The sequence below is a fragment of the Somniosus microcephalus genome, chromosome 4, assembly GCF_052327205.1.
Source record: "Somniosus microcephalus isolate GS21.2 chromosome 4, FLI_Smic_1.0, whole genome shotgun sequence".
In the NCBI taxonomy this organism is placed as follows: Eukaryota; Metazoa; Chordata; class Chondrichthyes; order Squaliformes; family Somniosidae; genus Somniosus; species Somniosus microcephalus.
This window is the reverse complement of record NC_140990.1, coordinates 307197029-307222101: the sequence shown is the minus strand read 5'-3', so window position 1 is coordinate 307222101 and position 25073 is coordinate 307197029. Positions and strand designations below refer to the sequence as shown.

Genomic DNA, 25073 nt, shown 5'->3' with positions numbered 1-25073 from the left:
GTAAAGGAATAAAAGAGAGAATATTGAAGTAACTGCTTTCGTACCATTTCTCTTTAAATAATAACCTCTACTAATCTTTCTACTCCAACTTCTGTTAGTTCTACATTGCCACTATTTGTTATGTATTGTGTGTCCTCCTCCCACCTAAACTTGGAGGCCTTAGTCGAGAATGGAGTCCTGGAGCCTGTGAGCGTGAGCAAATGGGCCACACCCATTGTTCCTGTCCTGAACAAGGATGGATCTGTTCGAATCTGCGGGGATTTTAAAGTGACTATTAACCCAGTGCTGTCTGTGGAACAGTACCCTCTTCCCCTCATTGATGATCTTTTTACGGGCCTGGCCGGAGGGCAAAAGTTCAGCAAAATAGACTTATGCCAGGCTTATCTACAAATGCATGTCGATGACAAATCAAAGGAGCTGCTGACAATTGTGACACACAAGGGGCTATACAGGTACTGCCGCCTTCCGTTTGGAATTACGTCGGCCCCTGCTCTATTCCAAAGGGCAATGGATCAGATTTTGAGTGGACTGCCAGGAGTCCAGTGCTACCTGGACGACATCCTTGTCACTGGGGCAAATGATGAGGATCATCTTCTGAACTTGGATGCGACACTACAACGACTGAAAGAGTACGGACTCAGAGTTCGTAAAGACAAATGTGAATTCTTTCAGTCTTCAGTTGAGTACCTGGGGCATGTGATTGACGCTACTGGCCTGCATAAGGCGCCGCCAAAGGTCAAGGCGATCGTGGAGGCCCCAGCACCCCAGAATGTGAGCCAGTTACATTCATTTCTGGGGCTACTTAACTACTATGGGAAGTTTATTCCAGACTTGGCAACATTGCTGAAGCCGTTACATCAGTTGCTATGTCAAGGCAAAACATGGAAATGGACTGAACTGTGCAACGAAGCTTTCGCCCAAGCAAAGAAAGCATTGCTGAATTCGGAGGTCCTGACACACTTCGACCCAAAGCTACCCGTGCAGCTAGCATGTGATGCATCACCATATGGTGTGGGAGCAGTCATATCCCACATCATGCCTTCAGGTGAAGAGAAACCTATCGCCTTCGCATCACGCACCTTGAACAAGGCCGAGAGTAACTATGCGCAGATCGAGCGCGAGGCCTTGGGAATCGTTTTTGGAATTCGAAAATTTCATCAGTACCTGTTTGGGAGAAGGTTCACACTCCTGACGGACCACCGTCCATTGACTTCAATCTTCGGGCCCCACACCGGAATTCCATCTCTCGCTGCAAGCAGGATGCAAAGGTGGGCTTTACTGTTGTCAGGACACACATACGACATCAAATATCACAAATCAGACTTGCACGGCAATGCAGACGGTCTCTCGAGGCTACCCTTGCCTGTTACTCCCCCAGAGCCTCGTCAGATAGACATCTTCTACTTTAGACAAGTGGAGGGAGCACCTGTCACTGCAGTTCAGGTGCGAAGGTACACCCGCAACGATCCAGTCCTGTCTGAGGTAATGGACAATGTCATTCGAGGGAGAGCGATAGGAGATTCTCCTAGTTTGAAACCTTACGTTTCAAAAAGAAATGAGCTCTCCGTCCAGGCAGGTTGTCTTCTTTGGGGACGCTGTGTCATCATTCCACCACCTCTGAGGGAACCTATACTGCAACAACTTCATACAGGCCACAGTGGGATGGTTCGGATGAAGGAAATGGCAAGAAGCTACTTCTGGTGGCCAGGTCTCGATGGGAATATTGAGGAGAAAGCCAAAACATGTTCCCCATGTCAAAGGGTCCAGAATGTTCCACAGCTGGCAACCCTACACCCCTGGGATTGGCCTGCAGAAGTGTGGCAGCGAGTACATGTGGACTTCGCCGGTCCTTTCGAAGGGAAGATGTTTATGGTGGTTGTGGACGCTCGTAGCAAGTGGCCGGAGGTCGCTGTGATGAGGTCTACCACGGCAGAGAAAACAATTGAGAAACTTGGTGAGATGTTCAGCCGTTATGGCTCACCGGAACAACTCGTAAGTGACAATGGTCCACAATTTGTATCACAGGAGTTTGCAACCTTCCTGCATGTGAATGGTGTCCAACACATCAGGTCTGCGCCCTATCATCCCTCTACTAACGGCCAGGCAGAAAGGTTCGTGCAAACTTTGAAGCACGCCTTGAAGGCATCGCAAGGTCAGGGCTCAAACCACCAACGTCTGAACAGCTTCCTGTTGTCCTACAGGAACGAGCCGCATGCCACAACCAAAACTTCCCCCGCTTCGCTCATGATGAAGAGGCAGTTGCAGACAAGTTTTGACTTACTCAAACCTCCAAGGGCAGAGCAGGTTGTCCATCGTCAACAACAAGCTCAAGTTGAAAAGAGGGAGAAAAGAGCCAAGGAGAGACGGTTTCATCCGGGAGAGCACGTCCTAGCTCGAAACTACAACACTGGACCGAAATGGGTTCCTGCTACGGTGATCGCGCAGACAGGCCCTGTGTCTTACACGGTTGAGACTGCTGAGGACGTTGTCTGGAGAAGACACACAGATCAACTGTTGCTAGGAGCAGAGACAGCCACAGAGGCTCCAACGGCTGGTTGGCCTGAACTGTTTCCGAATGATACCGCAAACCAGCATCCTTTGCCACAGTGCTCTTCTCCAACACAGGAAGTCAAAGAGACTGTTCCACCTGTGCAAACTGCTGACTTTCAACTGACACAGGCACCTTCTCCATCCAGGCCTGTGTCAATGCCTACTGCTGTGGAAGCCAGCGATGACCACCGGTATCCTGTCAGAGAGCGGCGGCCTCCAAGACGCTTGGATCTGTAGGCTTAGTGACTTACCCACAAGACTGGGGCAAAATAAAACCCAGGGTAAAGTCAGGGGTTGAGGCAGTCTACCTCTGCCCTAGGTTAGTTGAGTGTATTGAAAGTAACTTACCTATTGAGGAATAATGTGGACCTTCCATTTAAGAGGGGAGGAAATGTTATGTATTGTGTGTTCTCCTCCCACCTGTGGTGGCGCTGTCACAGGAGATAAATGGTTGGGTATTCTCTCGGTTAAGTTTAGCTCTCTTTGTTCAGAACTTGCCAGAACTTCCTTTCCTTCCAATAAAGCACTTCATGTTTGAATCTCTGAGTTCTGAGTCCTAAATTGTGTCTAGGTAGAAAGGTACCGACACAACACTATCCACCTCCAACGTCATATTCAGCGACCTTGTGTTCAATCCAGTTTACAACATAAGATATAACTGTTATTTTTCCACATTTCAAGGAGGTATAGTTAAGCCAGTAACCTCTGTAAATTAAACAGCACATCACTGCTGCTGTTCACTTACTGTTTAATAAATATGTTTGGCACTTTATAGCGCAAGCCACAGACTACTAAAGTGTTTATTCCTCTGCCTTTCCAAGTCAAGGAAGATCAAATGAATGTGTGTGATATAGCCAGATGGTGAAATACAGTGACAAGGGATTTCTGTTCAATTCCTTGGCCTGCAACAATTACCTAGATATTGGGCAGGCAAAAGCACACTCTGAGTCATAGGGTGCGAGGAATCACCTTCAGGGGTGGTCTGAGACACTTAATCCAAGGAAAATATCTAAAAACCCCAAAACATAAGTTCATTCAGAATCCAAATAATTCAAACTAGAGTAGAATTACCTCGATATTAGGCAGGCAAAGTGGAGTTGAGGTCGAAGATCAGCCATGATCTTATTGAATGGCGGAGCAGGCTCGAGGGACCGTATAGCCAACTCCTGCTCCTATTTCTTATGTTCTTATGATCTAATTCAAATTTGTGTGACGTCTAAGTTATAGATGAAGGCTAACTGATTTGCAGCTCAGCCTCAGTACTCATCTCCCTGCTGCTGATGGTCACGTAGAAGGACTAATATGATATTTTTACACTCTGGGTGTACTGAGCAACTACTGAACACAGAAGCACATAATCGTGTGCCCAATGTTAGATAGACCCTGAAATTCTGTGGGAGTTCTACCAGTCTCTTGCCATAACTCCAGTGGGAGACTGGAGGAATTCCCAAAGAAACGTTCTACTGGTCTCCCGAAAGGAGTTATAGCGAAAGACTGGGAGAATCCCTACAGAATTTCATGGGCCAGAATGTTTAATCAATTCTGTACACTCCAATGATACAGAGCTGTGCCGCTGGTGTACTATTTCCTCGATCAGTGTGATCCCATTACTATTAATAAAGAAGAGTACTTTGGGTGTGTTTCTACATCCTGTCACTAATCAGCAGTCGGTTAAAGCTGTCGGCTCTTGGCCTACATTCACAGGCTTTCAGAAGTATCATAAATGAGATCCTGAAACTGCACCTTAAACAAACATCATTTGCACAGAGGTCGGTCTGTTATAATCAATTTATTCTCAAAAGAAGCTCTAACTGGGTGGGATATTACCCACTCCAAAAATCAAAGGAAACTACTTTCCACGATAAAAGTACTATGAATGACCTTATCTTCACCGAATCATGCAACAATGGGTTTATTAAGGTCAATTATTGGTCACAGAAAAAAATGGTCTTAAAAAGGGTATACTGTATATTCAAAACATAAAACAGTATTGCTACAGAACTTTTTTTCAATCTTTTCATTCATGTTATTTGTTAAGTTTGTAGATATCCTGTGAAGCATTTGTAAAATGTGCAACAGATATTTAGAGGAAGATTCAAACCCCATATTTTATCCATCACTAAAACTGCATTCTTCCACCAACATTGCCTGCCTTCACTCCTATCTCAGTCCCACCTCCACTGAAACCCTTATCCGTGCTTATGTTACCACAAGGCTTAACTTCAACACCCTCCCAAGCTCCTTCCTACACGAACCCCAACTTGACCAAAAATTTTGCTGTCTGCACCCTGTCCCAACACAAGACACAAAAGGCATCAAGGGGTATGGGGAGAGAGGGGGAATATGGTATTGAGATAGAGGATGGGCCATGATCATATTGAATGGCGGAGCAGGCTCGAAGGGCCAACTGGCCTACTCCTGTTCCTATTTTTCTATGTTTCTAACACAAAATTCAGTTCACCCTGCCCTCACCAACCTCCTCGCACCACACACCAGATTCGAAATCTTTCTTATTTACAAGTCCCTCAACAACAACAACAACTTGCATTTATATAGCACCTTTAATGTAGTAAAGCGTCCCAAGGCGCTTCACAGGAGTATTAAAAGATAAAACATTTGACACCTCCACAGTCTTATTCCATCCTAGCTTTGCAATATTCTCCTGTCAGTGCCCTACTACCCTTCAACTCTGGCCTGCTGTGCCTCCTGGTGTTCCTCACCTGCTGGCAGAGTTTTCAGTTGTCTAGTCCCACCTTTGAGAACTCACTCTCTAAATCTCTCCCTCTTGCTCCTTCCTTCTTTACCTTTTAAAGGCCTCACAATCTACTGTTTTGACTATCAATTCAACTACTGCTGCTCAGTCTGTTCTCTCATATGTGTGTGGCACCTTTGGACACTGTATTCCATTAAGGGGATATAGCAATGTAAGTTGCAGTAATGATTAATAGCTCAGTAGCAGGGTCATTAGCAAATAATCAGTTTGAAACATATTGCAACTGCAAATCACACTACAACTTGCGCAACTGTTGATTTAATGCATATTCCGTGACATACAAATTGTGGAAAAACACAGATTATTAATCTTTAGGGATGCAAGGAAAACAATGGAACTGAAGTTATTACAGTGCACTTCCTATAATAAAGTGTTTTAATATACAGTAGCTAGCCAATACCTTGGTGACACTGCAACACCATTTGTGCAAAAGTACTTTTAAACGCAAATGTACTAAAACAAACCCCAACATTTTAAAAAATCTAGTAAGGCAAGTGGGAAATGTCAATAAACTGTTAGCGGAGTCACTGTGAAGCTGAGTTCCGAGGATGCACTCTGACTGGGGTTGCCAACCCTGTTTGGATGTAATCCTGGAGGTTCCATCACATGACCTCCCATCTCCACACAGGCCTGCCATTGGTCCCCCAACACGGCCATCCTCACAGGGCCTTCCCGCACCAATTGGAAAGCAAACAGGCTCTTCAGTACACAACTGAATGATTCTTGACTATCAGTCAAACAGTCTTTTTTTCCAATCTCCAATAACTAATAAACAAAAGTGCTCAAAGAAAATGAAAAGAACATATATTTTTATTTAATGTCCTGATGATTTTTGTCCCGGGCTGCTCGCAGCAGAGTCTGGGAGATTAACCTTTCATTCCTGGAGGGTTGGCAACCCTAGCACTGACTGAGCACGTTCACTGCCATCTTGAATGCTGAATTTGACGGATAATTAATTCCTTATGTTCCTATGGACGTCGGGATGATTCCTATTAATAACTCCAGTTACTTGGATTATTAATAATGTGCTTCAATTGTATTTACTTTGCTTTAAGACATTAACTGGATCAAAACTGTTGATTTATTAAAAATGAATTACGGGAATTTACAGAAAGACAGAAGAAAGAAAGAGTCATAGAGTCATACCAGCACAGAAGGAGGCCATTCAGCCCATCGAGTCCGTGCCGGCTCTCTGTAGAGCAATCCAGTCAGTCCCATTGCCCCGCTTTATCCCTGTAACCCTGCAAGTTTATTTCCCTCAAGTGCTTATCTAGTCTCCCCTCGAAAACATTGAGGGGGAGAAATTCGGTGGGGCCGCAAATGGGGCGCCATGCTCGCCTGGGCGCCGGAATTAGCGCAGCGATCGGAGCAGTTGCAACCGCCGGAAATTCAGCTTGAACACCTCAAGAGGGACACGGGACGAGGCTCGAGGCGCTCCGCGTCCCTCTTAGGGCGCTAAAACTGAATATCGCAGCGCAACGTGCCGCAGCGCCATACGCTGCGGCACGGCGCGCTGTGGTACTGCAGGTCTTCCTCCCATTCTTAAGGGGGAGGGGCCTGCACCAGCGCGATCAGAGATCGCGAGTGCCGGCAAAAGAGCCCGGCAACGAGGAGAAGTGCCGGGCTCTCGGAAAACAGCCGGCACTGCCGCAGGGGGAGATCAGGAGGCCGGGGACGGAGGTGCTGGCAGGTGGCCGCCGAAAAAAATGGCCGCCCCGCACCTCCACCTTAACTTGCGCCACTGCCGCCACAGGAAGGCCCCGTGAACCGGGCGCGATTTGCGAACGCCGCTACAGAGGCGGGCGCCACCGAATATCGAGATCGGGGCGGTAGCGGGGCGCTGCGCACACCGATGACGTCATCGGTGGTGGCGCAGCGCAACAGGCTAACGCCGCCATTAGCGCCCCAGCTAAATATCGCGGGAGGTGTGGCCAGTGGCGCTAAAGCCACTGAGTGCCCTCTTTAGGCGTTAACTGGTGGCGCAGCCCACCGAATTTCTAGGCCTGAGTGTCTCCGCTTCCACCACTTCCGTCAGCAGCGAATTCCAGGTCATCACCACTCGCTGTGTAAAAAAGTTTTCCCTCACATCCCCCGTATCTCTTGCCTAAAACATTAAATCTGTGTCCCCTGGTCCTTGAACCATCAACTAGTGGGAACAGCCTTTCCCCATCTAGCCTATTCAAACCCGTCATAATCTTGTACACCTCTATCAAATCACCCCACATCCTCCTTTGCTTTAATGAAAACAAATCCAGCTTCTCCAGCCTGTCCTTGTAGCTAAGATCCCCCATCCCCGGAACCATTCTGGTAAATCTCCTCTGCACCCTCTCAAGGGCCTTCACATCCTTCCTAAAGTGTGGGGACCAGAACTGGACGCAATACTCCAGTTGTGGCCTAACCAGCGCTTTATAAAGGTTCAGCATAACTTCTCTACTTTTGTACTCAATACCTCTATTTATGAAGCCCAAGACCCCATATGCTTTGCTAACCACTCTCTCAATATGACCTGCCATCTTCAGGGACCTATGCACATTAACTCCCAGGTCCCTCTGTCCCTGCACACTCTTTAAAACTGTGCCATTAAGTGTATATTGCCTCTCCCATAAAGAAAGGAATTGATGTTCAAACCACATTTCTTGATGTAAGATTGGAGATAGGATGCTCATTTCTCTCACTACATTAACGCAGCAATAGTAATTTCGACTCAAGTCCTTTGTTATTTTCTACTAAGCAGAATATGAGAGACAGATCTAATTGGAAAGAGAATGAAACCATTATAAATTGTCAACCGTTCTAGTGAAGGGTACACCCCTGCAATGTCATAATTTGTCTTTTCTCTTTATCGAGACTGACTTACCTGCTATGTATTTCCAGCATTTTCTGTTTTTATTTCAGCAGTTTCATAACGCCGACTTTGGAAACTCCCAGCTGTTTGCTTCTGCACACAGTTTCCTGTAAACTCATCCAATGTCTTTGATTTCTTCCACTGCTAACAGATCTGCATCTGTAACACAAGAGTGGAATGAGTTAGTATCTTTAATCACCCATACCAAGTCTCGCTCACCCCTGTCCTTGTTGACTCATATCGACAACCGGTTCATAGAATCATAGAAAGTTACAGCACGGAAGGAGGCCATTTCGGCCCATCGTGTCTGCGCCGGCCAACAAAGAGCTATCCAGCCTAATCCCACTTCCCAGCTCTTGGTCCGTAGCCCTGCAGGTTACAGCATCCCAAGTGCACATCCAAGTACTTTTTAAATGTGGTTAGGGTTCCTGCCTCTACCACCCTTTCAGGCAGTGAGTTCCAGAACCCCACACCCTCTGGGTGAAGAAATTTCCCCTCAAATCCCCTCTAAACCTTCCACCAATTACTTTAAATCTGTGCCCCCTGGTTTTTGACCCCACTGCTAAGGGAAATAGGTCCTTTCTAACCACTTTATCTAGGCCCCTCATAATTTTATACACCTCAATAAGGTCTCCCCTCAGCCTCCTCTGTTCCAAGGAAAATAGACCCAGCCTATCCAGTCTTTCCTCATAGCTAAGATTCTCTACTCCCAGCAACATCCTTGTAAATCTCCTCTGTACCCTCTCTAGTGCAATCACATCTTCCAAACACCATGGGCAGGATTTTCATTCAGGAGTCAGGTAGGAGGCGGGACTACAACTTTCGGGGTTGTAGTCCCACCTCCATCGAGATGCGGCCAATCCACGCGATTTTAACTTGATTGGCCTTGTTGAGTCTGCCCAGCGGGCTCAGCAGTCCAATTAAGGGCCACCCGGCAACAGGTGAAGTCACAGACTGAAATTGCATCTGTCAAGAGCTTTTGACAGATGAAATATCAGTGTTTCACAGCTGTTTGAAGCTGTCAAACACTGACAGTCTTGCTTCTGACATGAGTCCTTCTCCACAGACTCAGTTAGAAATTTCTCCTGCACAGAAAGCTGCAGGCTGTCACTTTTGACAGTTCGCAGCCATTCTGCTTTCTGTGCCGGTGAGATGAGGGACTCCCGGAACCTAAAGGAAGGAAGGCTGAAAAGGTAAAAGGTCATTTACACTTCTTTAATCACTTTAGACACGCCAAACACACTTACCTTTGCACTCATGCACACATCACTCACCTGAACACCGACATCGCAACCCCTCCAAGCCCTTCAACCCGACGGCCCGACTCCTCCAACTTGGCGTGGTTTGGAGCTGTCGGGAATCACACAGTTCAAGCTTAAAAATAGGAATTAGTCTAAAAACTGCCTGTTAACTGCCTGTTAACAGGCAGTTAATTGGCACTAATCCCTTCCCGCCTCGGGGAGGCAGGTCCCAGTGCGGGGCGGGTACCCGCCTCCTTTGAAACTGGCATGGAGGCGGGTTGGGGGTGGGATGGGGTCGGGACCCCCGATTTCGGGAATTTAACCCCCCGCACGCCTCCAATCCAGACTCCACGGCACACTGAAAATCGAGCCCTTTCAATTTAAAATTGTCATCCTCTTGTTTAAATCCCTTCATGGTTTAATCCCTTCCTATCTCTGTAACCTCCAGTCCTACAACCCTCCCAGAACTCTCCATTGCTCCAATTCTGGCTGCATTTGCACCCCTACCCCACCTTTACCCCATCTTCTAGGCCCCATGCTCTGGAATTACCATCCTCATCCCCTCTGCCTCTCCATCCCTCTCTCCTCCTTAAAACGCACCTCTCTGACCAAGCTTTTGGTCACCCCCTCCTAATATCTCCTTCTTAGGAATGCCATCAATTTTTGTCTGATTAGGCCTCTATGAAGTGCCTGCAACTCATCTAGGACTGAGTGTTGGACAAACAATCCAACAGCACAGAGCCAGTGGAGGGGTCGAGAGAGGTGGTAGAAAAGTAGAACTGCCTGTTGTCAGTGTAACACGTGGAGCCTGACCCAATGTCTTTGGATGGTATCGCCAAAGGGCGGCATGTAGATGAGGAAGAGGAGGGGTGCAAAGAATGGATTCTTGGAGGACTCCGAGGTAACGGTGTGGGGCAGGAAAAGAAGCCAAAGCTGGGGATGCTGTGAATGTGACTGGATAGGCAAGAGTGAACCAAGCGAGGGCATCCCACCCAGCTGGATGGCAGAAGAGAACTATTGGAGGAGGATGGTTTGGTCAACCATGTCAAAGGCTGCAGAGAGGTCAAGAGGGATGAAGAAAGATAGTGCACTACAGTCTTAGTCACCAAAAATGTCATTTGTGGCTTTGGTTAGGGCTGTTTCAGTGCTGTGGCAGGGACAGAAAACTGATTGAAGAGATTCAAACAGGGAGTTGCAGGAAAGACGGGCATGGATTTGGGAAGCAACAACAGGTTCAAGGACTTTAGAGAGGAAAGGAAGGTTGGAGATCGGGTCGTAGTTTGCAAGGACAGAGGGGGTCGAAGGTGGGTTTTTTGAGGAGGGGTTGACGACAGTGATTTTTAAATAAAAGAGCGCCATCAGTTGATGAATTATCTCATCTGCAGCCTGGGCAGCAAGATCATAACTTAGTAACTAGTCAGTGCAGCATGGATTAAAATAAAATGACAAATCCATAATGCTATCTTACTATCAACCTCAGTTGCAGTGTCCTGGAAGCAAGCCACCTGACCTCATTCCCTAGGTCTCATTTCAACATCATGTAGTCAAAATGGATTGTGCTGAAGGCCATACATGACATAGGAACATAGGAACTTAGGAACAGGAGTAGACCATTCAGCCCCTCGAGCCTGTTCCGCCATTCAGTGAGATCGTGGCTGATCTGCGACCTAACTCCATAGACCTGCCTTTGGTCCATATCCCTTAATAACTTTGGTTAACTAAAAGCTATCAATCTCCGATTTAAAATTAATAATTGATCGAGCATCAATTGCCGTTTGCAGAAGAGGGTTCCAAACTTCTACCACCCTTTATGTGTAGAACTGTTTCCTAATTTCACTCCTGAAAGGTCTGGCTCTAATTTTTAGACTATGCCTCCTTGTCCTAGACTCTCCAACCAGCAGAAAAAGTTTCTCTATCTACCCAATCTGTTCCCCTTAATATCTTGAAAACTTCTAAATTCTAAGCAATACAACCTTAATTTGTGTAATCTCTCCTGGTAATTTAAACCCTTGAGCCCTTATCTCACGCCAGCAGGTAAAGTAGTGACCAACCGCGACACTACTGAATACTTACATTGTTTATTTGACAAATAAATATTAGTAAATTAACATGCTTAATTCTCTCTGCAGTGCTGCTTTTAGAAATCTTTCCAAAAGCAAGTAATTTTGAAGGGCATGCCATAACAGTGCGTTTATACAGATTCTCTATTGATGAGTCAGGAATAATGGCCAACATATTTGAGGGAACGTTTTAGTGAGAGACTACAAAGTTCAAAGAAACCTTGGCATCCTGCCTATTGGTATTCCCTAATTAAACAGAAGGCAAATTGCATGTGGATTTTCCCTCACCCTTGCCAGGAGGCTCCCGAGGTAAATTAGAGCACTTCTTCTATATTACTGAATCAGGCCTACCCTGGATAATATCGATCTTGGAAATTCCATCGGAAATGGCCATCAACTAAACGGGGTGATTTCTTTTATTTATTTTCTCTTAAAGGGGCCTCTTAAGGGATATGATGGACAAATCTTTTGATCCTAATTTATAAAGGCGTCCCCTGAAGTATATTTGTAGCACTTGCACATATCATAATTATGGTAAAGAGTCTGTTCTTTCAGAAACAAAGCAGTAAAAAAATCTTTTATAAAATAAGACATTAAACTAGCCTTGGCTTAGTTGTGAAATAAAGTAAAACCTGAATCAGTCCTTTTTCTGGCTGTCCTTTTATATCAGTGAATATGTCTGTGGATACGTGGCTGACTCTAAATGCCCTAAACGCTGCCTTGCCAGTGTTGCCCACGTCCATAAAGAACTGAAATTGTTGAAAATAACCAATAGCAAAGGATGACCTGGTACAAAGGACATGTGTATCTTAACATGAGACAGGAACTCAGCATATAAGATGGACTGAAATTCAAGAGGCATTAATGAAGTGGAGTTCACTCATCTCACATCAGAATCCAAGGTTGTCTTTTGAGAGATAGGGAATTACCAGCCTCTGATGAACAAGGACATAAGAGAGACACGGGTCTGGAAATTATGTAGATCACAATCGAGGCAGTAGCGATTGTGGCCACTAGTGTTAAAAATTGTCAAAACACTCCTAGAAAAAGCACAAGAGTCCAGCCCTTACCTCGCTCTTCTTGAGCGGTACCACACGACAAGTGAAATGCGGGACAGCTCACGAACTCAAAACACAAGCTAAGACAATCTTGCCGACAAAAGAAAAGCAAAATACTGTAATACAAATGCTGGAAATCTGAAACAAAAGCAGAAAAAAGCTAGAATACACAGCAGGTCGCCCAGCATCTGTGGAGAGAACAGACAAGTCAACAATTTGGGCTGGGCCCTTCTTTCAGAGCTGGAGATGTGATATATTCCCAACAGCAAGCTGACATCTGCAATTTAGGTTAGTGACTGATATATAAGCGAAGCCATACCTTAGAAAAGCCAACAAAGCGTGGTTCTACAATAAAGGTACCAAAAAGATAAACTAAATAGTCATATTCCTGAAAAAGATACATTAGCCTCTTGTGGGTGGGTTCCAGTTTTCTCGTAAGTGTTGTGACATTCAATATTTTGCTCACGTCTTTTTGCTATTGGGCATTGTTTTAATTGTAAATTAATTAGTCGCCCAGTATGTATAAGACGATCTGAAAATGTGCTATTCATCATCTGGATTAGCAGAGGACAGAACGGGCATCCTACATACCGTCTAGTAAGTAATTTACCATGGTTGAGATTGATTGTTAGGCCTGGGCTAAAGTAACCCAAATGTGGCAGAGAATAGAGGCACAGGTTTCAATCTGTAGCAGATCTCAGCACAGTTTATCGGCACAGACATGTTGGGCCGAATGGCCTGTTTCTGTGCTGTAAAATGCAATGTAAATTCACTGATTTGTTGGTGGGGGTGGGGGGGGTAGTGTCCTGTATTTTGATGCAGGCCAGGACTCACAAAACTTGGCAGAACATTCAGAAAACAGCTCAGTATCAGTTATTATGATCAAAAATACAACCATTGTATAAGTTATTAAAATGGCTCCATGAGACTGATTACAGTGAAGATTTTATCTTGGTTTTCAAATGGCAAGAGCTCAAGTTTCAACCCAACCGTTTGCCTCACTGAAGAATATTAGATGAGTGCATAATAATCACAGAATGTCAATCAGCATCAGATAATTCCTCAATTACCTTCTAGTATTGGCAACACAGTTGTTAATTGATAAGAAAATCACAGCCTCAGAAATGACACGCCCCAGTAAATTCAAAGCACTCATCAAAACTCTAGGTTTAAATACAAAACATAAATCACTCAAACTTTATTGTGACAGTGTGCCATCAAGCGAACTTTACGTTTGGCAGGGTTTTAATGAAGCAAATAAGCTTTTTCCACAAAGCCAACCGTTGAAATATAGAAACCTAGAAGATAGAAGCAGGCGAAGGCCATTCGGTCCCTCGAGTCTGCTCCACCATTCAATGCGATCATGGCTGATCATCCAAATTGAGTACCCTGTCCCTGCTTTCTCCCCATATCCCTTGATTCCCCTTAGCCTTAAGAAATATATCTAACTCCTTCTTGAATATATATAATGAATTGGCCTCAACTGTCTTCTATGGTAGAGAATTCCACAGGTTCACCACTCTCTGGGTGAAGAAATTCTTCCTCATCTCAGTCCTAAATGGCTTACCCCTTATCCTTAGATTGTGACCCCTGGTTCTGGATTCCCCCGCCATCGGGAACAGCCTTCCTGCAACTAGTCTGTCTAGTCCTGTTAGAATTTTATAAGTTTCAATGAGATCCCCTCTCATTCTTCTAAACTCCAGCGAATATAAGCCTAATTGATCCAATCTCTCTTCATACGTTATTCCTGCCATCCCAGGTATCAGTCTGGTGAATCTTTGCTGCACTCCCTCCATGGCAAGAACATCCTTCCTCAGATAAGGCAACCAAAACTGCACACAATACTCAAGGTGTGGTCTCACCAAGGCCCTGTACAACTGCAGCAAGACATCCTTGCTCCTGTACTCGAATCCTCTCGCTATGAAGGCCAACATACCATTTGCCTTCGTAACCGCCTGCTGCACCTGCATGCTTACCTTCAGCGACTGGTGCACAAGGACACCCAGGTCTCGTTGCACTTCCCCTTTTCCCAATCTATTGCCGTTCAGTTAATAATCTGCCTTCCTGTTTTTGCCACCAAAGTGGACAAGCTCACATTTATCCACATTATACTGCATCTGCCATGCATCTGCCCAATCACCCAACCTGTCCAAATCGCACTGGAGTTTCTCTGCATCCTCCTCACAGCACACACGCCCACCCAGCTTTGCGTCATCTGCAAACTTGGAGATATTACATCTAGTTCCCTCGTCTAGATCATTAATACATATTGTGAATAATGGGTCCTAGCACCGATCCCTGCGGTACCCCACTAGTCACTGCCTTCCACTCGGAAAAAGATCTGTTTATTCCAACTCTTTGCTTCCTGTCTGCCAACCAGTTTTCTATCCAAGTCAGTACCTTGCCCCCAATCCCATGTACTTTACCTTTGCACGCTAGTCTCTTATGCGGGACCTTATTGAAACCCTTCTGAAAGTCCAAATACAGCACATCCACTGGTTCTCCCTTATCTATTCTACCAGGTACATCCTCAAAAAATTCCAGTAGATTAGTCAAGCATGACTTACCTTTTGTAAATCCATGTTGACTTTGTCCAATTCCTTGTCACTGTTTTCCAAGTGCTCTGCTATTACATCTTTTATAATGGACTCTAGCATTTTCCCCACTACCGATGTCAGGCTTATAATTCCCCGTTTTTTCTATACCACCTTTTTTAAATAGTGGGGTTACATCAGCTATCCTCCAATCCATGGGAACTGTTCGAGAGTCTATAGAATTTTGGAAGATGACCAGCAATGCATCTATTATTTCTAGGGCCACTTCCTTAAGTACCCTAGAATGTAGATTATCAGGCCCTGGGGATTTATCGGCCTTCAATCCCGTCAATTTCCCGAACACCATTTCCCTACAAATACTGATTTCATTCAGTTCCTCCCTCTCATTAGACCCTATGTTCCCCGACATCTCTGGGAGTTTATTTGTGTCCTTCTTTGTGAAGACAGAACCAAAGTATGTATTTAATTGGTCAGCCATGTCTTTGTTCCCCATTATAAATTCCCCTGATTCTGACTGCAAGGGACCTACGCTTGACTTTACCAATCTTTTTCTCTTCACATATCTATAGAAACTTTTACAGTCAGTTTTAATGTTCGCTGCAAGCTTACTCTCATACTCTATTTTCCCCCTCTTAATTAATCCCTTTGTCCTCCTTTGCTGAATCCTAAACTGTTCCCAATCCTCAGGTTTGCAGCTTTTTCTGGCCAATTTATATGTCCTCTCCTTGGATCTTATGTTATCCCTAATTTCCCTTGTTAGCCAATGTTGAGTCAACTTTTTTTGTTTTATTTTTATGCCAAACAGGGATGAACAAATTCTATAGTTCATCCATGCGATCTTTAAATGTTTGCCATTGCCTATTCACCGTCAACCCTTTAAGTAACATTGCCCAATCCATCCTAGACAACTCGCGCCTCATACCATCGTAGTTTCCTTTATTTAAATTCAGTACCCAAGTCTCTGAATCAACTACTTCACTCTCCATCTTAATGAAGTATTCTATCATATTATGATCGCTCCTCCCCAAGGGGCCTTGCACAACAAGATTGCTAATTAATCCTTTCTCGTTACATAATACCCAGTCTAAGATGGCCTGATCTCTAGTTGGTTCCTTGACATATTGGTCCAGGAAACCATCCCGTATACACTCTAGGAATTCCTCTTCCACAGTATTGTTACTAATTTGGTTAGACCAATCTATATGTTGATTAAAGTCACCCATGATAACTGCTGTGCCCTTATTGCACGTGTCTCTAACTTCCCATTTAATGCCATTCCCAACCTCAGCATTACTGTTTGGGGGTCTGTATAAAACTCCCACTAACGTTTTCTGCCCCTTGGTATTTCTCAGCTCTACCCATACAGATTCCACATCATCAGAGCTAATATCCTTCCTTACTATTGTGTTAATCTCCTCTTTAACCAGTAATGCTACCCCACCGCCTTTTCCTTTTTGCCTGTCTTTCCTGAATATTGAATACCCCTGGATATTGAATTCCCAGCCTTGGTCACCCAGGAGCCATGTCTCCGTAATCCCAATTATATCATATCCGTTTACATCTATTTGCACAGCTAATTCATCCACCTTATTACGAATGCTCCTTGCATTAAGACACAAAGCCTTCAGGCTTGTTTTTTTAACACTCTTAGACCTTTTAGAATTATTGTTTACTGCGGCCATGTTTGATTTACACCCTTGATTTCTCTGTGTTCCACTTTTGCTTTTCTCCTTCCTGTCTTTTGCTTCCATCCTTGCTTCCCTTTCCTCTGTCTCCCTGCAGAGCTTCCCAACCCCCTGCCATTTTAGTTTAAACCCTCCCCAACAGCACTAGCAAACACTCCCCCTAGGACATCAGTCCCAGTCCTGCCCAGGTGCAAACCGTCCAGTTTGTACTGGTCCCACCTCCCCCAGAACCGGTTCCAATGTCCCAGGAATTTGAATCCCTCCCCCTTGCACCATTCTTCTAGCCACGTATTCATCTGAAATATCCTTCTATTTCTACTCTGACTAGCACGTGGCACTGGTAGCAATCCTGAGATTACTACCTTTGAGGTCCTATTTTTTAATTTACCTCCTAACTCCCTATATTCAGCTTTTAGGACCTCATCCCGTTTTTTACCTATATCGTTGGTACCTATATGCACCACGAGAACTGACTGTTCACCCTCCCCCTCCAGAATGCCCTGCAGCCACTTTGAGACATCCTTGACCCTTGCACCAGGGAGCCAACATACCATCCTGGAGTCTCGTTTGCGGCTGCAGAAACACCTATCTATTCCCCTTACAATAGAATCCCCTATCACTATAGCTCTCCCACTCTTTTTCCTCCCGTCCCGTGCAGCAGAACCACCCTTGGTGCCAGGAAGTTGGTTGCTGCTGCCTTCCCCCGATAAGCCATCCTCCCCAACAATATCCAAAGCGGTATATCTGTTTGAGAGGGGGATGGCCACAAGGGATCCCTGCACTACCTGCCTGCACCTACTACTCTGCCTGGTGGTCACCCATTCTCTTCCTGCCTGTGCAGCCTTTACCTGCGGTGTGACCAACTGATTAAACGTGATATCCATGATGTCTGCAGCATCGCGAATGCTCCAGTATGTATCCATTCGCAGCTCCAGCGCTGCAATGCGGTCTGCCAGTAGTTGCAGCTGGATACACTTCCCACACACATGGTTGTCAGGGGCACTGGAAGTGTCCCTGATTTCCCACATAGTGCAGGAGGGGTATGCCACGGGGCCGAGCTTTGCTGCCATGACTTACCCTTTAATTAATTTAAATTAAATCAATACCAATTATACTACAATTAAATGATATACTCAAGGGCCCTTGTTTCCTAGCACTCCCCGCTACACAAGAGACCTTAGAAAGTATAACCACAAAATTAAGACCTTCTAAACTTTATAAACTATGAACCTTAACTGTCAAACTATAGAGTAGTATAAATACTCACCTGGCCGTACTCACCCAATCAGAAGTCATGATACAGTGCAGCGCCAGGGTTGCCCACTTTGATTGGATATATTCCTGAAGATTTCATCACATGAGCTCCCACCTCCAACCGCCCCACCCAGTAAAACAGCCTTCATCTCCATCTACCAATATTTATCGGCGCTGAATTTGCAGTGGGTAATAACAGCGAACAAACAGCGTTCACTGTTATTACCCCTTTGAAACTGACCACAACTTCAGGATTTAGCGCATGCACATCCTAACGCGGAAATCCTGAAGTTGTGGTCGGTCATTCACTGCTCCAACACTGGCTGCGCTGTGGACGCCCTCCCCCGCACTCCCGCCTCCCTCCCCCATAGCCGGCAATCAGTGTAATCAGGGAAATCAGGGAAACTGATGAAACTTGAGCTCCTCCGCGGTAATATCGCTGTTAAATACCCCATTAAAATTTAGGCCCTTTTGGATCAGGTGTAATTGGGGTTTTAACAGCGTATTGACTGCTAAACAAACATTATGGCCCAGAAAAACTAATTCTAATTTTGGAGTGTCACATTTATCCATTTTAATAAAAAATTAACATTGTTAAGAAAATTAAAAAATATATTTTTTTACTTTTTTTACAAGTTTGTACATCTTTATTGCAAGTTTACCTTTTCCCTATGTGAGAGCCCCAATCTTTGTTTTGCTCTCTCCAACATTTAAAAAAAGTTAGAATAAACGGAGTTGCTTCACTTCCTGGTTCCCAGTCCGTAAGAATGCTGCACTGTGATTGGCTGCTTGGACAGCTTGTTGAGGTCACAGCAGCTCGCGTTAAGGATTCCCCATTAACTTACACTGATCTGAACTGAAGGTCGGGAAAGCCGAACTTGTCACCACAGAGATTGCAAGATCTTTGTGGGAAGCTTACTTCGGGGCCAGCAGCGAACGTCTTTGCTTTGCCACTGACCGCAAATTACAGGCCATTAAAACGAATAAATGAAGTGTTCAAAGAAAACGAAAGAAACACATTTTTTAAATGCCCCTTTGATTTTTCATCTGGGTTGCTCGCAGCAGTGTCCAGGAAATTAATCTTTAATTCCCGGACCTCCAGGACAATCCTGGAGAGTTGCCGCCCCAACGCATTTTCCAGTCATGTGGATTCTGGTGCACATTTTAAAAGGCCTACAATAGCCTGCAAAACACCTGATAACCATGAAATACAGTTATAAGATTTGAATGTGTGTATATTCCGCTAACCAATTCAATAATCAATTGACTGCCAGAGCATACTACCTAAAACGAATCACGATAAAGTGCCTTTGGTACCAACTAGTGCCAAGACACAACCAGGCTCGTGTCAATGTTACGCAGTTAGTGAAAGCAACTGCCTACAAATTGTTTTTATACCATCTTCCAATCAGCGAGGGGAATAGAAAGTGCATCAATAACCTACTAAGTCAACCTTCAATCTTGCCTCCCTTAGTCATCTCTACAAAGCTGCACTCAGGAAAAACCCATTTACGGCTGAGCGGAGAACAATTATGCTGCGATATCAGTTTACAAACGAACATTTTGTTAACATGTTCCAGCATTACAGAAGACCTGCATATCAAATATCAAAGTACCACACATTACGAGCATATCGCTGTCCATACACTGGGGTAGGCAAGGCCTGCTTTTTTTAAAATACATAATGGTGCAGTTATTACAAGGTTCTGGTAGGATTTTGCCCCTTTTGTGCTGATTAAACAGAAGTGTTGAAAATTACTGCTATTTTTAGATGGATCCTTTTTTCTCAATTGGCAAACAATGCAATCGATGAGTTTTATATTCTCATTACAAGCACCAAGAATGCTACAGCATTGTTAACCTCCAGAGAGTGGAAATCGAACTCAAATCCACTCTCAACACAACAGTCTTGCGACTTTGAGGACTCTCTTTGACCTGGTGTCATACATGCTGCACTGCTGATACACAGCAACCAACCAGATTCTCCACTTGACTTTAAAGCATCATTAAGGACTGACAACACTGGACTGGTTATGAGTATGTTATTTCTGGGCATTTTTTAAATTACTATTTGGCTTTTATACTAATTTTATTACTGAAGAACTGAGGCAAGTCATTGTGTACTTCAGCATCAGTGGAACGCATCTCATTTTAATACAATCTGACAATCTGTTTTAATCATCTTAACTAGCTGATTAAATCGATCATGTTCCCTTTGTGTTTAAGATTTGCCTGAGCGGGTACTCCAACATCAGCCAATGGAGTGTGCATGAATTGTATTAAGTGAACAGTTATCCTACTCACAGTGGATGGAGGTGAGGCATGAGGAACGAGTACTAAGACCAGTTCCTGGGGTTTAACAACCAGAGGGTCCATTTTGCAAAGAGCACATGCTGCCTAGTTGTTTAGGTTAGACAGACTTGCATTTATACAGCACCTATCACGGCCTCAGAACATCCCAAAGCGCTCAACAGCCAATGAAGTACTTTTTTGAAGTCTGGGGGGCGATTTTCTCACTGGAGGCGGGTTTCAGTTTGGGTGGGTTTGAAACCCACCTCCACTGACAGTTTTCAAAAAATTGCGATTTTCCCATGCTTGGTCACTTGATTTCAGAGGTGTGGGATGCCCTTGGTCAATTAGTGTTTTGGGACTGAAACTCGCCTCTGCTGACATCACTTTTCCAGTCTGATTTTATAGCTTCTTGCTGCCTTGGCTCATTCAACAGCATTTCTGCCTATGCTGAACCACCTGCAACATATTCTGAGAAACCACTATGTCCAATTCCAAGGCAAGGGCCTCCCCGAGGCTCTCGGATGAGGCGCTGCAAATGTTGTTTGAGGGGGTCACAGCTAGCAGGGAGGTGCTCTTCCACTCATTTAGGAGGAAGAGGCCTCCCAAAGAAACCAAGGCTGTGTGGCTACAGCTGGCAAGGGATATAACCTACAGATCTGTGTGCAGACTGGGAGAATGCTTCTGTGTATTGATGAAATGCCATCCCTGTTGGAAAGCATTAAAATGATTTGAAGCCAAAATGTTGGCGTTATGGCATCTGTTCTTTTGCCTTAGGCAGCTCCACATTGCGGGCACCACCACACTTATGTTGTCAGGTTGGTGGCCTGAGTGAAAGGAGGTCAGAGAGTCATGTCCATTGTCAGTGATGTCTTAGGATGGAGCCAAGGATATGTGCCAACTTGGGCAACCTATGCAAATCTGGCCATGATAAGTTCATCCCTTGCATCCCAGGCAGCCATGTGCTCGTATGCTGCTGTTGCTGCTGGTCGATACACCGGCGCTCTGACCTCCTCCTGCTCCTCCTCCTCCTCCTGCTCTGCCTCCAGATCCTCCTCCTCCTCAGCCTCCTCTTCCTCCTCCTCATCCTCATCTGAGGAGGGCTGGAACTGAGCCACTTGCTCCTCAGGATGCTGTAAGCCACGATGCTGTGCGATGTTGTGCAGTGCACAGCAGACCACGACCATTCTGGAGACCCTGTATGGTGTATACTGCAGGGCTCCACCTGATCGGTCAAGGCAACGGAAGCGCATCTTCAACAACCCAATGATTTGCTCGATGATGGACCTGGTCGAAGTGTGACTGGCGTTGTAGCGCTCTTCAGCCTCGTTAACTGGCCTCCTGATCGGTGTCATTAGCCACTTCTTCAGGGGGGTAGCCTTTGTCACCAAGGAGCCATCCGTTTAGTTGGTTTGGCGGATTGAAAAGCGGAGGAACACTAGAGTTCCGCAGGATCAACAAGTCATGGCAACTACCACGGAACTTGGCGCAAACATGCAAGAACTCCTTCTTGTGGTTACACACCAGCTGTACATTGAGGGAGTGGAAGCCCTTTTGGTTGACAAAGACAGCTGGGTTGTGATGGGGTGCCCTAAGGGCCACATGTCTACAGTCTACAACGCCCTGCACCATTGGCATGCCTGCCATATTTGCAAAGCCAACCGAACGGGCGGTTATACTTGCTTGACCCCTTGAGAACTGGATGTAATTGTGGGCCTTAGCAAAAAGGGCATTGGTAACCTGCGTGATGCAACTCTGGGCGGCTGACTGAGAGATGCCACTGATGTCTGCTGATGATCCCTGGAAGGAGCCTGAGGCAAAGAAGTTGAGTGCGGTGGTGACTTTGACAGCCACTGGTAAGGGGCGTCCACCCGCTCCTCTGGGCACCAGGTCTTGCTGCAGCAGTCTGCAGATCTCTCGGACAACCTCTCGCGAAAGTCTCAGCCTCCTTTGGCACTGCTGCTCACTCATGTTGAGGTAGCTCATCCTGTGTCTGTAAACCCTCTGTCGGGGGTATCTCCTGTGGCGAGGTGCCTCGATACGCTGGCGCCTTCTGCCCTGTGCAGCATCAGGTGGCAGACGCTGAAATGCTCGAAAAATCACGAGGGCCTCTCAAAATAGGCTTAGAGAGGCCCTTCATAAGCATTTAATGATCTTAACTAGCGCTATGGCCAGCTGGAGGCGGGAGCGTTTCCCGACCTCCAAAACCGGCACCAGCAAAATCCCACGGAGGCGGGTTCCGGACTCGCCCTCAGTGATTCTGATTTTCCCGCCTTTCCCGCCTCCAAACCCGCCTCCTCCGACGTCATAAAGTCGCCCAGTAGTCACTGATGTAATGTAGGAACCTTGCACAGAGCAAGGTCCCAAAACAGCAATGTTCCTAATGTACCTCCATAACTAGTTCCCTCTGTTGGATACAGCTGCAGTTACATAACATAGCCAAACAATGCATGTGAGAGATGAAAAATATTTCAAAACTGTGGCAGATGGAGTTCAATGTGGGAAAGTGTGAGGTTATCCACTTTGGACCTAAGAAAGATAGATCAGAGTATTTTCCCAATGGCGAGAAGCTAGGAACTGTGGATGAGCAGAGAGATTTAGGAGTCCAACTACAGAAATCACTAAAAGCCAGTGGACAGGTACAAAAGATAATTAAACAGGGTAATGGAGTGTTGGCCTTTATCTCGAGGGCTGGAAGACAAAGGGGTGGAAGCTATGTTACACCCCATCTGGAGCACTGCATTCAGTTCTGGGCACCGTACCAACGGCGGCAGCAGCGAGAGTGGCCCTGGGTGGAGACTGAGTGTGGAGACCGAGGAGTTAAAGTGCGGGGAGCGAGAGCGGCCCAGACACACCGGCGGCAGCAGAGAGAGCGGTCCTGGGTGAAGAATGAGCACGAAGACCGAAGAGTTAAAGAGCGGGGAGAGAGCGCAGCCCAGGCTCACCGGCGGCAGCAGCGAGAAGTAAAAAGTAATCGAAGTGTGACGTCACCAGAAAGCAGGTAAGTGATTGGTTGGTGAGCATTTCTCTCTTTCTCGCTTTTTTCCAAACTTAATTTTTGTGGTTTAAAGTTTCTAGGGTCTCTGTTGTGTAGCGGGGAGTGGTAGTAAACAAGGGCCCTTGAGTATATCATTGAATTGTAGTGTAATTAGTGGTATTGATTTGATTTAATTTAATTTGAATTAATTAAAGGGTAAGTCATGGCAGCACAGCTCGGTCCCGTGGAATGCTCTTCCTGCACTATGCGGGAAATTAGGGACACTTCCTGTGTCCCTGACGACCATGTGTGCGAGAAGTGTATCCAGCTGCAGCTACTGACAGACCGCATTGCAGCATTGGAGCTGCGAATGGATACATACTGGAGCATTTGCGATGCTGAGGAAATCGTGGATAGCACGTTTAGGGAGTTGGTCACACTGTAAAGGCTGCACAGGCAGGAAGGGAATGGGTGACCGCCAGGCAGAGTAGTAGGCGCAGGGAGGTAGTGCAGGGGTCCCCTGTAGCCATCCCCCTTTCAAACAGATATACCACTTTGGATATTGTTGAGGGAGATGGCTTATCGGGGGAAGGCAGCAGCAGCCAACTTCCTGGCACCACGGGTGGTTCCGCTGCAGAGGATGGGAGGAAAAAGAGGTGTAGAGCTATAGTGATAGGGGATTCTATTGTAAGGGGAATAGATAGGCGTTTCTGCGGCCGCAAACGAGACTCCAGGATGGTATGTTGTCTTCCTGATGTCTTGGAGCGGCTGCAGAACATCTTGGAAGGGGAGGGTGAACAGCCAGTTGTCGTGGTGCATATAGGTACCAACGATATAGGTAAAAAACGGGATGAGGTCCTAAAAGCTGAATATAGGGAGTTAGGAGGTAAATTAAAAAATAGGACCTCAAAGGTAGTAATCTCAGGATTGCTACCAGTGCCACGTGCTAGTCAGAGTAGAAATAGAAGGATATTTCAAATGAATACGTGGCTAGAAGAATGGTGCAAGGGGGAGGGATTCAAATTCCTGGGACATTGGAACCGGTTCTGGGGGAGGTGGGACCAGTACAAACTGGACGGTTTGCACCTGGGCAGGACTGGGACTGATGTCCTAGGGGGAGTGTTTGCTAGTGCTGTTGGGGAGGGTTTAAACTAAAATGGCAGGGGGTTGGGAAGCTCTGCAGGGAGACAGAGGAAAGGGAAGCAAGGATGGAAGCAAAAGACAGGAAGGAGAAAAGCAAAACTGGAACACAGAGAAATCAAGGGTGTAAATCAAACATGGCCGCAGTAAACAATAATTCTAAAAGGTCTAAGAGTGTTAAAAAAACAAGCCTGAAGGCTTTGGCCTAGAAATTCGCTATCGCCGCGTCAGGTCTTTAGCGCCCGAAAGTTAGCGCACGCCCGGATTCCCGCAGCGCCCGCCTGAAATTCAGTTGCAGCGCCCCAAGACGGAGGCGGGCGCTATTGCAGGGTTTGGCCGCCTCCGCTTGGGGCGCTGAAAGTCAATTTCAGGCGTCCAGCTGCCGCAGCGCCACCCGATGCGGTGCGGCAGGCTGGGGTACTGCAGGCCTCCTCCTTCTCTTAAGGAGGAGCTGCCTGCAGCCGTGAGATCGCCGCTGGATTCCCCCGGCAAATGAGCCCGGCACCACGGAGAAGTGCCGGGCTCGCAGGGGTCAGAGACCAATGCCGCGGGGGGGGTGGTGTGGGAGTCCGGGGAGGAAGGTGCGGCCAAGCGGCCGCCGGGAAAGTGGCCGGCCGCACCTCCACCTTTACGCCCCGGCCTCTCG

At 46.1% G+C, this 25073-nt stretch overlaps 1 protein-coding gene across 3 annotated transcripts in view; it reads right to left on the bottom strand.

Moving 5' to 3' along the window:
• The window catches only part of lypd6b (LY6/PLAUR domain containing 6B), a 277746-nt gene that overhangs the window by 144623 nt on the left and 108050 nt on the right, over positions 1-25073 (bottom strand). For all 3 annotated transcript variants that reach the window (XM_085986691.1, XM_085986693.1, XM_085986692.1), the window contains exon 2: positions 8181-8327. The gene's annotated coding sequence lies outside the window, so the exon portion shown is untranslated. The remainder of the gene's footprint in view (positions 1-8180; positions 8328-25073) is intronic.